Source organism: Geotrypetes seraphini, chromosome 11 (assembly GCF_902459505.1).
Source record: "Geotrypetes seraphini chromosome 11, aGeoSer1.1, whole genome shotgun sequence".
Lineage (NCBI taxonomy): Eukaryota > Metazoa > Chordata > Amphibia > Gymnophiona > Dermophiidae > Geotrypetes > Geotrypetes seraphini.
The window spans coordinates 19,172,166-19,185,874 of record NC_047094.1 but is presented as its reverse complement, the minus strand read 5'-3'; positions in this window follow the sequence as shown (position 1 = coordinate 19,185,874).

Genomic DNA, 13,709 nt, shown 5'->3' with positions numbered 1-13,709 from the left:
GCGCTAAGGGTATTATTATATAGGATATATTAAAAATCCCAGACTCTGGGAAAAGAAATGAAACGGTGTGGATGCAAGCATAGAACCATGTGGGAGTCTGCTGTTCAGTTATAACTAACAGAGGTTAGGAATGATCACAGACCATATAGAACTGCCAACTAAGTAAAGAGGCAAACCGATCATGGACAGTTTCACCAATGCAAAAGATTTTAAACCAAGTCAGATGTAGCAGAGCATGAGAGACGAGGACAAATTTTCCCCCGCCTCCGTGGGAACTCATTTTCCTATCCCATCCTCTCGAGTTCTTTTCATGTCCCTGCCTCATTCCTGCAAGCTCTGTCCTCAACTGCACTAGCCTCAAACATAAGTGTTCGAGACTTGTGCGGTTAAGACACAAAACTTGCGAAGACGGGATGGGTGAAATTTGTCATTCTCTACACTGCACCACTATAGAAATCAAAATGTAGTAAAAGTGAGCCAAGTAAAGGACAGTCAAGCCATTGTGACATCACTGATGAGGTTGTCTCTTAGGCATTGGTGGAATCAGGCCTTATGACATCACAATACCAGCTCTGGTTATCAGAGGCTGAAACTCTTCACACTATTTATTTATTCAATTTTCTGTACTGTTCTCCCAAATAGAGAATGGCATGGGGACAAATTTTTCCCTGTCCCCATGGGAACTCATTTTCCCGTCCCCGCGAGTTCTTTTCCTGTCCCTCCCCCATTCCTGCAAACTCCGTCCTCATCTGCACCAGCCTCAAACACTTCAAAATCATAAGTGTTCCAGGCTGTGTGGTTAAGGCAGAGCTTACAGGAATGGGGCAAGGACAGGGACAGCGCCAAAACCTGCGGGGACGAGATGGGAAAAATGTGTCCCCCGTGTCATTCTCTAAGATTCAGCACTTAAATCAAGGAGTCATATTCCGAGGTGTCTTCACTGACACATCCCTTCTGTTGCATTTCTCCAGACCAATTATGAGCCAGTTCACTTTCCCCGTTTTACTCTCAGGGCCTAGAGGAGCCCTTACAAAATGATTCAGGGCGTAGAAGTCAAAAAGGAACTAATTGATTTAATATAATACCACAAAGAAATGATCCCACTGACGATCACAATAAGTCCCAGCTGCACCTAAATGTTAACTGAGGGAGCAGGTCAGAATTAAAAACAAAGCTTTGAAACCTGATCAAAGTCAAGTCATACCCAAGGCAAAGTCGGTGATTTCATTAGAAGAGTAAAGAAAACAGTAGTTAATCTTGACCTACATATCCTGTTTGAGGCCTGATGAAAATAATAATAATAATAACTTTATTCTTCTATACCGCCGTAGTCGTGAGACTTCTAGGCGGTTCACACTGAAGAGAGCTGGACAGTCAGCGAAGTTACAATGTGTTGAAGTCCGGGATACAGTATATAGAAACTTGCAAAAAACATATAGAATCTTACAAAAAGTCCGGGATACAGCGTATAGAATCTTACAAAAGGCGGCAAAATATAATGTTAGACATTTCAGACTTGAAAGCAGGAGTGGACATATGTAGTGTTAGGTGTAGATACTTTTTTAGGTGATGGTTTTGTTGAATAAGGCAGTTTTTATGGCTTTTCTAAAGGCCTTATATGTCAGTCTTGCTCCACTTATGTAGCTGTCTAACCAATGTTGTTGTTTGTTAGCCTGGTACTTAAAAGTTCTAGCCAGGAAGGTTTTGTATTTGCAGCCGGTAATGCTCGAGTATGCAAATAGGTTGCTGTTTCTGGTTTGTCTCGTAGGGCTGTATAGAGTGAAGTGAGGAAGTAGGTATGTAGGAGCTAGTCCCCAAACCAGCTTGAAACATATGCAAGAGAACTTGAATATTATTCGTGCCTATACCATGACCCTGGGTTTTCTCTTGGTAAAAATTCTGATTACGTTGTGCATCCGAGTTTCTTCAGCAGTGTAAGATGCCCATACAGATAACTGTGTGACCAAGCAGTGGTCTGTTTTCCTGTTCTTTGCCGAGCATAAGATGTGATGGATCTAATGTATTTCTATAAGTAGGCATCTCCTTTTAGACACCCTAATGTCATGTGGTAGAGCCATGAATACTTAGTATAACCCAGTATCGGAACATCTAAAATAGTGTATCGCAAACTGTGTGCTAGCTGAGATTTCAGGTGTGCCGCGACACACTGGCGAGGAGGAGAGTCGTCCACGCTGGCTGACTGCCTACAGGACGTCCCTCTGGCAGCGAGAGGCCCGTCCTGTAGGCAGTCAGCCGGAGCGGATGACTCTCCTCCTGACCGGCGTCTCTCCCCCTCTCCCCGCACCTCCCGGATCCCTCCACCGAAGCGGGTCGCGGCCAGATGGGCCTCCGCGCATGCGCGGACATTGATGCAATGACGTCACGTATGATATTTTTTTTCTGAGAGGACCCTCGGCCACAGGAGGGCACCCGCTGAAAATAAAGGGCGGGAAGTTTCATGGCGACATCAGGAAGTACTTCTTCACCAAAAGAGTGGTTGACAATTGGAATGAGCTTCCAGCACAGGTGATCGAGGCCAGTAGCGTGCCAGATTTTAAGAACAGATGTCACTCAGCTCTGGAACAATCTTACCTCCCTTCCTAGGAATCTGAGCTCCCTCCAACTCTTCCGTAAACATCTGAAAACCTGGTTATTCTCAAAAATGTAACTCCTCCTCGCTATCTGGTCATTCTAGTCCTCTAAATTTCTCTCCTCACTTTGCCTCTTCCCTCCACTGGAGTTCCTTTCTACCCTAACTCTTGTTAACCGTGTCGAGCTTTACGAATGTAGAGATGATGCGGTATACAAACCTAAGGTTTAGATTAGATTAGATTAGATGGGATGCTCATGTCGGATCTCTAAGAGAAAATGGGACATCAGAGCGCAATCTCTCAAAGGGTAGCTAGGAGGATGGGTGGATCAATAGAGTGGGCAGACTTGATGGGCCTTGACCCTTTTCTGCCGTCACTTTTCTATGTTTCTATGCGCGTGACATCATTGTGTCGACCGCCGCGCACTTCCGGCTGGGTCACTGGATTTGGTGTGCCACCGGCCAGAAAGTTTGCGAGACACTGATCTAAAATCTAGACACCCCCAGTTACTTAAGCTATAGACCTGATATGATTTCAGGTACTAAATGCTGCAAGGGCATGCATAACATACAGTTTCCCCCCCTTCTCCCCCCCCCGGGGTTACCAGATGTTACTCCTATAAAATCCAGATCCATAGCTCTGCCCCAGGCTCAAGCAGTTCCACCCAGCCCCGTCCCATTATGCCCAAGTCATGCGCTTTTCCGCCCCAGCCTCGCCACCCCCCCCCCAGTCCTGCCCCTCAACCTGTTCTTGTCCTCGGGACCATGTCGGGAGGGCATCTGCGCATGCACAGATGCCCTCCCGACGCGGTGCCCTCCCGACGCGGTCCCAAGGTGGACGTTTTTCAAAACCCGGACAAAGTGCCAGGTTTTGAAAAGCTGTCCGGACGCCTGGACGCCTCTAAAAAAAGGACGTGTCAGGGAAAATCCAGACATCTGTTAACCCTATCCCCCCCCCATGTTCTGCCAATGTGAATTCCCCTTTGCATTTCTACACTATGCCATTTGCACATGCCCTTACAGAATACAGTACACCCCCGCGAATTCGCGGTTGGCGATTCGCAGACTCAAGTCATTTGCGCTATTTTCCGACCGCCTCTTCCGGTCAGAAAATAACGCGAATGACTGACCAATGGAAAAGCTCTCTGTTTTCCCTGGCCACGCACCTCCCATGCACCCTCCCACAACGCAGTGAGAGGGGAAAGCAGAGCTACAGATTCCTTCCCTCCCACCACCAACATGGCGATCGCGTCACTCCCGACATCAGCCTCTTCTCACGGAAACCTGGAGCGCGCTTCCCGTGTGAGGTTGTGCAGGAGGAGGAGCTCGAGTGAGCAGGCACCGGCCAAAGGGAAGCCGAGACGCCATCGACTAAAGCGACCAGGTAAGCGGCGCAGCTCGGGCCGGAGCAAGAGAGGAGGCGGAGGAGGGGGAGTGCCGATTGCAGTACTCTTCCGATATTCGCGGTTTTTCAACATTCGCGGTCACGCTGCGAACATAACCCCTGTGAATTTCGGGGGAGTACTGTAGTCCACTATTTTAATAAGTGTACATTTTATGTGCTCAGGTGGTGCATAATTACAGGCGCCCAGTTATAGAATTGCCCATTAAGAGGGGAAGTTATCAGTATGAGCTATTGTTAAGACGTGTTCCTTTATTGGGTTAAAATAGCATGAGCTATCAGTAAAATAACATGTCATAACAGATGCCAACGTTGATAACTCCCCCCTTTAATAAGAAGAATTTAAATCTCTGCTAACTGGAGCTGATATTGTGCTGTCATAATGCGTCATTCCATCAATAAGCGCCAGCTTCATTAATGATGTCACAATGGCTTGATTTTCCTATACTTGGCTCACTTTTATTACATATACAAGTGATTTTGATTTTCTACATACATTATGTTCTCTAATTAACAATAGAAGTTATCAAGGTGAGCTACCATTAAGACGTTATTTTACTGTTAATAACTACTGTAGATCTTATTGCAAAAGGAACCTGTGGTAAAATATGAAATATGTCTTAATGGTAGCTCATAACTGATAACTTCCTCACTCAGTGTGAAGAGTTTGAGTCTGGTAACCAGAGCTGGTATTGTGATGTCATAATGCCTCAGTCCACCAATGCCTGAGAGCCAGCCTCATCAGTGATATCACACTGGCTTGATTGTCCTATACATGGCTCACTTTTATTACATATAGCAGGGATTTTGATTGATAGAAGGGGGAGAATTATCAACATGGGTTACCTTCAAAATATGTTATTAGTAACTAGGTCTCATTGCAAAAAAAATGGTACCTATGCTAACATAGCATGAGTTAGTGGCAAAATAACACATCTTAACACAGTGTTTTTCAACCTTTTTACACCTATGGACCGGCAGAAATAAAATAATTATTCTGTGGACCGGCTGCGGTCCGTAGACCGGCGGTTGAAGAACATTGGGCTAAGTTGTGGGCCGGACCCTGCCCATCTCTACCCAATCTCCACCCCAGAGCCCGCCCCCATGATAATACTAATTGCACCTTGCACGTCCCGTGCCTCATCTGGAAGCCTTCCCTCTGACGTTGCAACGTCAGAGAGAGGCTTCCAGTTCAGGTGCAGGATGCCCGTAGGAGCCAGTGCCCGTGGCTTTGTGCACTGAATCAGTGAGGAAGTGGGAGCTGGCTCGAAGATAACGCCGCATCGATCGCACCGTGGACCGGTGGATGAAGAACACTGTTTTGGGCCTGATGCACGTGCTGGCCCTGTGGACCGGCAGGAAATTTCTGTGGACCGGCACTGGTCCATGGACCGGTGGTTGAAGAACACTGTCTTAACACATCTTTGACTCCTCTCTCTCCTTCACCACCCAGATACAACATATCGCTAAAACCTGCCGCTTCTTCCTCTATAATATTACCAAAATCAAGTTTCAAGTTTATTAGGTTTTTATATACCGCATATCAAGGTTATCTAAGCGGTTTAACAATCAGGTACTCAAGCATTTTCCCTATCTGTCCCGGTGGGCTCACAATCTATCTAACGTACCTGGGGCTATGGAGGACTAAGTGACTTGCCCAGGGTCACAAGGAGCAGCGCGGGATTTGAACCCACAGCCCCAGAGTGCTGAGGCTGTAGATCCAACCACTGCGCCACACAATCCTCTCTGAGCACACTACCAAAACACTTATCAATGCCCTCATCACCTCGCGCTTAGACTACTGCAACTCGCTACTCTCAGGACTTCCACTTAGCCATCTCGCTCCCCTCCAATCCGTCCAGAATGCAGCTGCACGACTCGTATCCCGGGAGAGCCGCTATACTCCCATTATCCCTCTCACTTCATTGTCTTCCCATTCATTTCTGAATACAATTCAAACTGCTCTTACTGACCTAAAAAAGCACTCGCTCAGCTGCCCCTCTTAAAAGCCCAGCTCTTTGAGCGTGCTTTTAACTCCTCTCACCTTGGGTTCGGCATCCCCTAACCCTATATGTCATGTCTGTCTGCCCAAGTTCGATTGTAAGCTCTTCCGAGCAGGGACCGTCTATAAATGTCAAAATGTACAGCACTGCGGACGCCTTTCAGCGCTATATAAGTGAAAAGTGGTAGTCCACATTAATAACTAAGCCCCTAAATGCCAATCAGTAATTGCAAATCCAGGTGCAACTGTCTGGCTATTGACCTATGTATCTATTGCATGGTCTCTTTTGAATTTCTTCCAGGGTCATTCTGAAACTTCTTTCACCTGAAGGAAGACATAGATGCCCCCCTCCCCCGAAAAATAATCCATGAGTCAAAAAGCCCTGAGCCACCGGCAGCAGGTTCCAAGTGCCCTACTATAGGACAGCTCCAGGGCATAGAACCTGACCTTCCAGCAAAATCCAAAAGGAGTTTCCTTTTCAAATTAACAGACAATTTGTCTTTGTATATTAAAAAAGAATGCCCCTCCCTGTTATGTTCTCAAGGTGCCAGTTGATCTTCTGTGCCCAGCTTGCACACAGCCACCTCTAATTGCTCCTGTATTTTCATCTGGTGTAAGTTCAGCCCTGGCTGCAGCCACCCTTCTTCTCTTCGGGGAATTCACACCTTCATTATCACTCTTTACTGCAGAGCCCTCCGTCCGCAGGCACTCTGCTCCTAACAGCAGCTCCGATAAAAATAGAGCAGCTTTTCAGTGGCTTCAATTTTAATTACCAGCATCAAGGCAGGTTCCCCTTCTCGCCAGGCTATTTCTCACTAATTAAAGTGAGGAGGAGTTTATGGAAGGGACACCAAACTCCACTGCACTCCCTCATCAATTATTTACGGACAGCAATACAAATAATTTCCAATTTAAATAGAGCTGGGCAGCAGGAGGAGGACGCCGAGCAGGAGAGGGAGAGGGTGAGGGTGCGGAAAGAGTCAATGATAGGAAAAGAATATCTCACACATAATTAGACTCATATTGGTTAGTCTAAGAATGTCAATCCTTGGGTCCAACCAGGTAAAAACTGTATGTTGTCCTTTGAGTGTCAAGGTCCATTGACACTTGGGTCATGTCACTTTCATATATATCTCAGACGGAGTCTTGCTGTCAACCCTTTGACACTAAAAGTTGATCTATTAACAATGATGAGATAATGGTCAGTCAACCCATAGTCAACTGACAATGGCCAACTACTTAAAGCAGGGATCTCAAAGTCTCTCCTTGAGGGCCGCAATCCAGTTGGGTTTTCAAGATTTCCCCAATGAATATGCATTGAAAGCAGTGTATGCACAAAGAGCTCATGCATATTCATTGGGGAAATCCTGAAAACCCAACTGGATTGCGGCCCTCAAGGAGGGACTTTGAGACCCCTGACTTAAAGTGACCTCATCTACAAACCATTGAGTTAAGTCAATACAGCATGACCCAATGTTTGGCATTTTGTAAGATTGTAATATATTGCTGAATCATCTATAGCTTTTATTGCTAAATAAGAATAGGAAAAAAAACATAATTCAAGTAGAATTTTCTAATCTAGAGCAATATAGGACGTTTTTCCTTCTTTGACATAGATGGTCAACCAAGAAAGTTAATCAAAAAGGAAGACTTCAAAGGAAAACCTTTCAATGATGAGTGACACTGAAAATAGATTTAAAAGATGATTAATACAGAAGATAAAAATACATTAGTGGTAATACAAATAAATATCAAACTTCAGGCCTGCTAATTTTATCAGTGGTGCTTAGTTTGACATGACAGAATTGTCTTTAAATAGATGTCTTTCTAGGGAGAAGCCATATATAATTTCAGTTACAGGGAAGGCAGCTTTGATAGCCTTGGAAGGGCCATGTTCAGTGAGGGGAGGGAAGAGAGGAGAATGAAAGTCAGATGTTAATTTAAAATATATTTATTATAAATTGTTAAACAGACATGTGTATGTTACTTGTGTAATGCCACCTAAGAATAGGTGGTTGATAAATCTTTTAAATAAATAAATTATGCCATCTATTCTCAGATGGCAAGGTGATTTGTTGGATAGAAGACTCGCCTATAACCCTTATGATCAGATTCAGGTTTGAAGAAAAGAGAGCCAGACCGACTTAGTATGATAGTTCTCAGATTCTCCTACCATTGCATTTTGGGGTTTGCAGTTCAGTTTATAAGTCCTAAAAAAACACAATTTGTCATGTAAGAACTGAAGGGGCTTGGCCTTTCAAGGTTGACCAAGATTAGCTAGCCAGGCCATTACATGTGAACTAATACAATTGCTGTCCTCAACCTATCTGCTTTTGACCCTTTGTCAGCCATTGCTCAGAAAAGTCCCAGGAGTGACATGGTACGGAGAGCCAACGAGACCACACTTAGGAACACAGGTTTTCTGATCCAGTGCACTTCTTCAATGAAGAGAGAATTAATTCCATACAATTATCAAACTTGTGATACTACATTTGTGTGTGTCTCTTATGAACCCAACATAATGTATCTGTTTAACAATTTATAATAAATATATTTTAAATTAACATCTGACCTTTCTTCTCCTCACTTCTTTCCTCTGACTGAGCATGGCCCTTCCAAGGCTATCATAGCTGCCTTCCCTGTAATTGAAATTATATATGGCTTCTCCCTAGAAAGCCACTAAGACATGTATCTATTTAAAGACAATTCTGTCATGTCAAACTAAGCACCACTGATAAAATTAGCAGGCCTGAAGTTTGATATTTATTTGTATTACCACTAATGTATTTTTATCTTCTGTATTAATCATCTTTTAAATCTATTTTCAGTGTCACTCAACATTGAAAGGTTTTCCTTTGAAGTCTTTGTTTTTGATTAACTTTCTTGGTTGACCATCTATGTCAAAGAAGGAAAAACGTCCTATATTGCTCTAGAAAATTCTACTTGAATTATGGGGGTTTTTTCTATTCTTTAGCAATATTTTACAATCTTACACGACAAGTGTCAAACATTGGGTCATGCTGTATTGACTTAACTCAAGTTTGTAGATGATGTTGCTCTAAGTAGTTGACCAATGTCAGTTGGCTATGGGTTGACTGACCATTATCTAACCATGGTTATTAGATCAACTTTTAGAGTCAAAGTGTTGACAGCCAGACTCCATCTGAGATAAATATGAAAGTGACATGACCCAAAGGTCAATAGACCTTAACACTCATAGGTCAACACACAAATTCCACCTACAAACATATATGTCATTGCCTCTTAGCACGAATTAGCGAGAAAACATCCATTTATGAGCATTTTAGAGGAATTTTCAAAACACAACTGCAGCCATAAGGGATATTGGGCTGGGAGAGAGGTGGGTATAGTAGGTTTGGGGTGAGTTTTGAAGGGATCATCATAAATTATAAGGGGGTTATGGTGAAATGCACATCTGGCACCCTTTAAGTGAAGTTCCCTCCAAGTTGCCCCACTGCTCTATTGGCATGACTATGTGGCCAGTCTATTACAATGCTGGCCCCTGCCACATCTAAATGGTGCCTATTTGGACGTTTCTAACTTGGGACTTTTGGGGGGTCAAAAGTGGGGAATAAAGTTAGGCATCCTGGAGGCCAAAACTTCCAAATAGGGGATTTTTGAAAACAAAAATTATTTGGACATCCCGTTCAAAAATGGCCATTTCTCTGCCTCCAGCTCTGGACATTTTGCGGGAAACATCCAAAGTTGGACTCAGACGTCCTATCAAAAATGGTCCTCCACCTGTCCAAACAGAGGATACCTACATAGCAAGAGCAAAACGTAAATGACCTTCATACTTTATATAAGGCACACTTTAAGCAAGGATGCAACTTGCATAGAGCAACAGGTACAACTCTGGCCATCTTATTGGCAGACTAGATGGACCATACTGGTCTTTGTCTGCCATCATTAACTATGTTATTAAATCACCGTGGTGCTCATTTCTTTCTTTCTTTCTTTTTTTTTTTTAATTTATTTGATTTTTCAAAATAATCTAAAAGTATACAACACTTGTACAGAAAGTTAGATTAAGGCAGTATAACTTTATATCAAAATCAAATAAAACCAAATCAGGAAATTAATTCTTTCTTAATCTATCTCAAGTCCTCAAAGAAAACAAGGAGATCCAAGATTAAATTGGAGTGAATTTAAACAAAAAAGAATAATAAATATAACTAAGAAATCTGCGGGTTACTGTTGAGTTGGAGACCTATTCTTTTTTCTATTGTTGTTGTGTCAGTTCTTATCTCCCAAGGCGTTTAAGAGATATGAAAGTAGACAAGTGAGAAGGTTCTAAGAAAACATATTTTAAGGATTGATATCTTATAACACACTTGCAGGGAAATCTTAAGTGGAATAGACCTCCAATTTCAGTTACTGCTGGCCTCAAAATCAAAAACTGTCGCCTCCTTTTTTGTGTCTCCTTGGAGACATAGGAAACATCTGGATTTTATGCCCCCCAAATTCTTTAGATGTGACTGAAACGGATCTAAATAAAAACATTTCTTTTAGACTTCAACATTTGTTTCAGTCACATCCAGGGTAGAAAAAGGTGCTCTGACTGAGTAGCTGACTACTGAAGGGATTAAGACATGACCTCTAGTGGTTGCTGGAACTGGAAAGGAATACCAGGCTTTATGACAGCATCAGGTATTTTGGGCATTCTGAAGAAAGCAATGATGATGTTACGACTGTCTTATTTTGGTCATACCATCAGAAGAGAGAGATCATTGGAGAAGGACATCATGTTTGGGAAGATCGAAGGAGCCAGGCGAAGAGGGCGACCTGCGATCAGATGACTAGACACGTTGAAAACCACCCTGGGGATGATGCTGGAGGACCTTAGCAGATTAGCACAAAATCGATTTCTTTTAAGATCTGTAATTCATCAAGTCGTTAGGACTTGAGCATGAGCCGATGGCACTTAAGAAGAAGAGCAAAGCAGAAAGTAGGTCTGAGGAGTAGCCTAATGGTCACCGTAGTGGACTGTAACCCAGGGAGCCCAGGTTCAAATCCTACTTGAGCTCTCTCTCTTTTTTTCCCCTTCAATTTGTGAGACTTCCAGAAACAGATACATATCTACCGTATCTAAATATTTATGTGATCTGAAAGCCTGAAGACTACTGAGGTGTGTACAGTCAGGTACAGTAGGAGTTTGTTCCTGGAAGGCTCAGCACTTAGAATCAATGAGTTGTAGGGGGTATGGACTAGGGTGCCCTGGTGGTCAGTCCACTACATTGACCTCTACTCTACAATTTTGAAAAAAAAAAATGCTGCCAGACAGATGTCCTCATCCCTGCTTTTTTTTGATGTTCATAAGTTGAACATTCTCAAATATTTTTGAACAAGAACCCTTGATTATTTTCATCTTCTAAAATGGCTATGAGATGGATGATTTTGGGGTGGGATATTATCAGCAGCACTTCCCAAATCTGATTTGGATGTCCTTTCGACATTACCTCTCTATGCCTTTTCTAAAAGTCCTATATGTATATGCCAATGCCCAAAATACAACTTGGGACAAATAGACGAGAGGCTTTGGGATGTAGGATCCTGACATGGCAATGCCATGTTTTCCAAGGAATAAATGATATTTCTACATATATCATGATTTTTATAACATGTCCCTGATGAAGCAGTTATTGTGAAACAGATGAGCCGCCAGACTGAAGATTTGATTAAGGACTTGACTTTAAAGATTGAACTACAGAAGATTGAACTAAGGATTAGACTTTAAAGATTGGACCAAAAAAGACTGGACAAATTAATTGATTAAAGGACTTAATTGGCCCAAAAGGATCGGATCAACAGATTGACTGAAGGCCTACACAGATTTCTTTGGGTTTCTTTGCACCATTCCAACATAAAGTTAAGTGCCTTTTGGAATATGTGGATGTATGTTTTAAAATTTTTGTGATGTGTTCACTTGATATTTTTGCACATAATAAATTAAGTTGTTAATATATTAAAAAAAAAGATTTAAATAATGTAAAAAAAAATAAATAACGAATTAGGTTCTCAAAACCAAGAGTCTTTTTATTCCTTGAAATTACACTATTAACACATTGACTTTCTCTCTTTGTTTGGGTGACATTACACATTTGCGAGAGAGTTTTTTTCTCTTTTTTTTATACTATCTTTACAAATAAATGAAAACACGTGAGGGTGGAATGTACAGTACAAAAACTCCGCCACATTTCCAATTTCTGGTAAAAAGATCACAAGCGGGGTAACACCCCAAAAGCCGTGCCTTTTTCTCTCAGTCACTGCACTTAAATATCACTCTTTTGGCCCAAACTCCTAGTAGTTGTTACCAAATATTTACGGCAGCACTTATCTCCATTCTATCTCTTCTATTTTGCAATTTCTGTCACTAGTTCAGTTAGTGTTATAAACTGCCTAGATATACGATTGATAAGCAACATAGAGAGGCATAATCAAAAGAAACGCCTACGTCCGATTTGGACGTATGGCGATAGACGCCCAAAGTTGGCAGTGGTAAAATGTCCATCCTCATAAAATGTCTAGAATTTTTTTTTTCCCCAAAAAATCGTCTATCTGGATGTCCAGGCCATTGATCATCCAGGCCACCAGCACGTCTATCTTTGCACCATATTTTCAACCAAAAATTTATCTAAGTCCCAAACTCCCAGAATAAGGCCATCTGGACATGGGAGGGGTCAGCATTGTGATGGACTGGCCACCCAGACATGGCAACAGAGCAGAGGAGCACCTTACAGGGCACTGCTGTGAACTTCACAAAAAGTGTGCCACATAAATATCTCACCAGAACTCCCTTCTAGGATATGGTGAGCCCCCCAAATTACACTATACCCACTTGTCTAAAACCCCAAGAGTCCTTAAGGCTGCAGGTGGAACCTATATGACAGTACAGTAGGGTTTGGGGTTTTGTTGATGGGCTCATATTTTCCACCATGAATGTAATGGTTAGAGTAGCTTATGGGCCTGGGTCCTCCTCTCTATGGTTCACTATCTACCCCACCCCCCCAGGCTATTTAAGAGACCTGTGTGCAGCTCTACTAGGCTTTCCTTTACCAGGTGTTGATGTTCTGGAGACAGGCATGTACATTTGTATTCTGATCGTTGGGGGGGGGGGGGGGGTAAGGGGGGTCAGTGAACATAGGAGGAGTGTATGGGGGTCTTTACATTGTTTCTGCATTGGTTATCTGGTCACTTTGGATACCTGCTAAGTCTCGTGAAACATTTGATTATCCCTGCAGGATGACTAAGGGCCTCTTCTGTCAAACTGCGCTAGCAGTTTTTAGCGCAGAGAGCCGCGCTGAATGGCCCGCGCTGCTCCCAACGCTCATAGGAACTCTATGAGCATCGGGAGCAGCACGGGCCATTCAGCGCGGCTCACCGCGCTACAAACTGTTAGCGCAGTTTAATAGAAGAGGCCCTAAGTCTAGGTCGGCCCACTTCCCACCCAAATACCACCCTAGCCACTCCTCCAGATATGCTCTTTTTAGCTCTGGGTGCACAGCGGCATTCAGAGGTCTAAAAAGTCCCTGGATATGTCCAGAATGTCAATTTTATTATCGGCACTTTGACAACCTGTCTTTTAGGTCATCCAAGTGCCTACTTGTGTGGGTTTTTAGACGTTTAAGTTTCGATTATGAATCCCATATTGATTACATATAGTGAGATATACATTAAAATGTTGTGTGAATTCA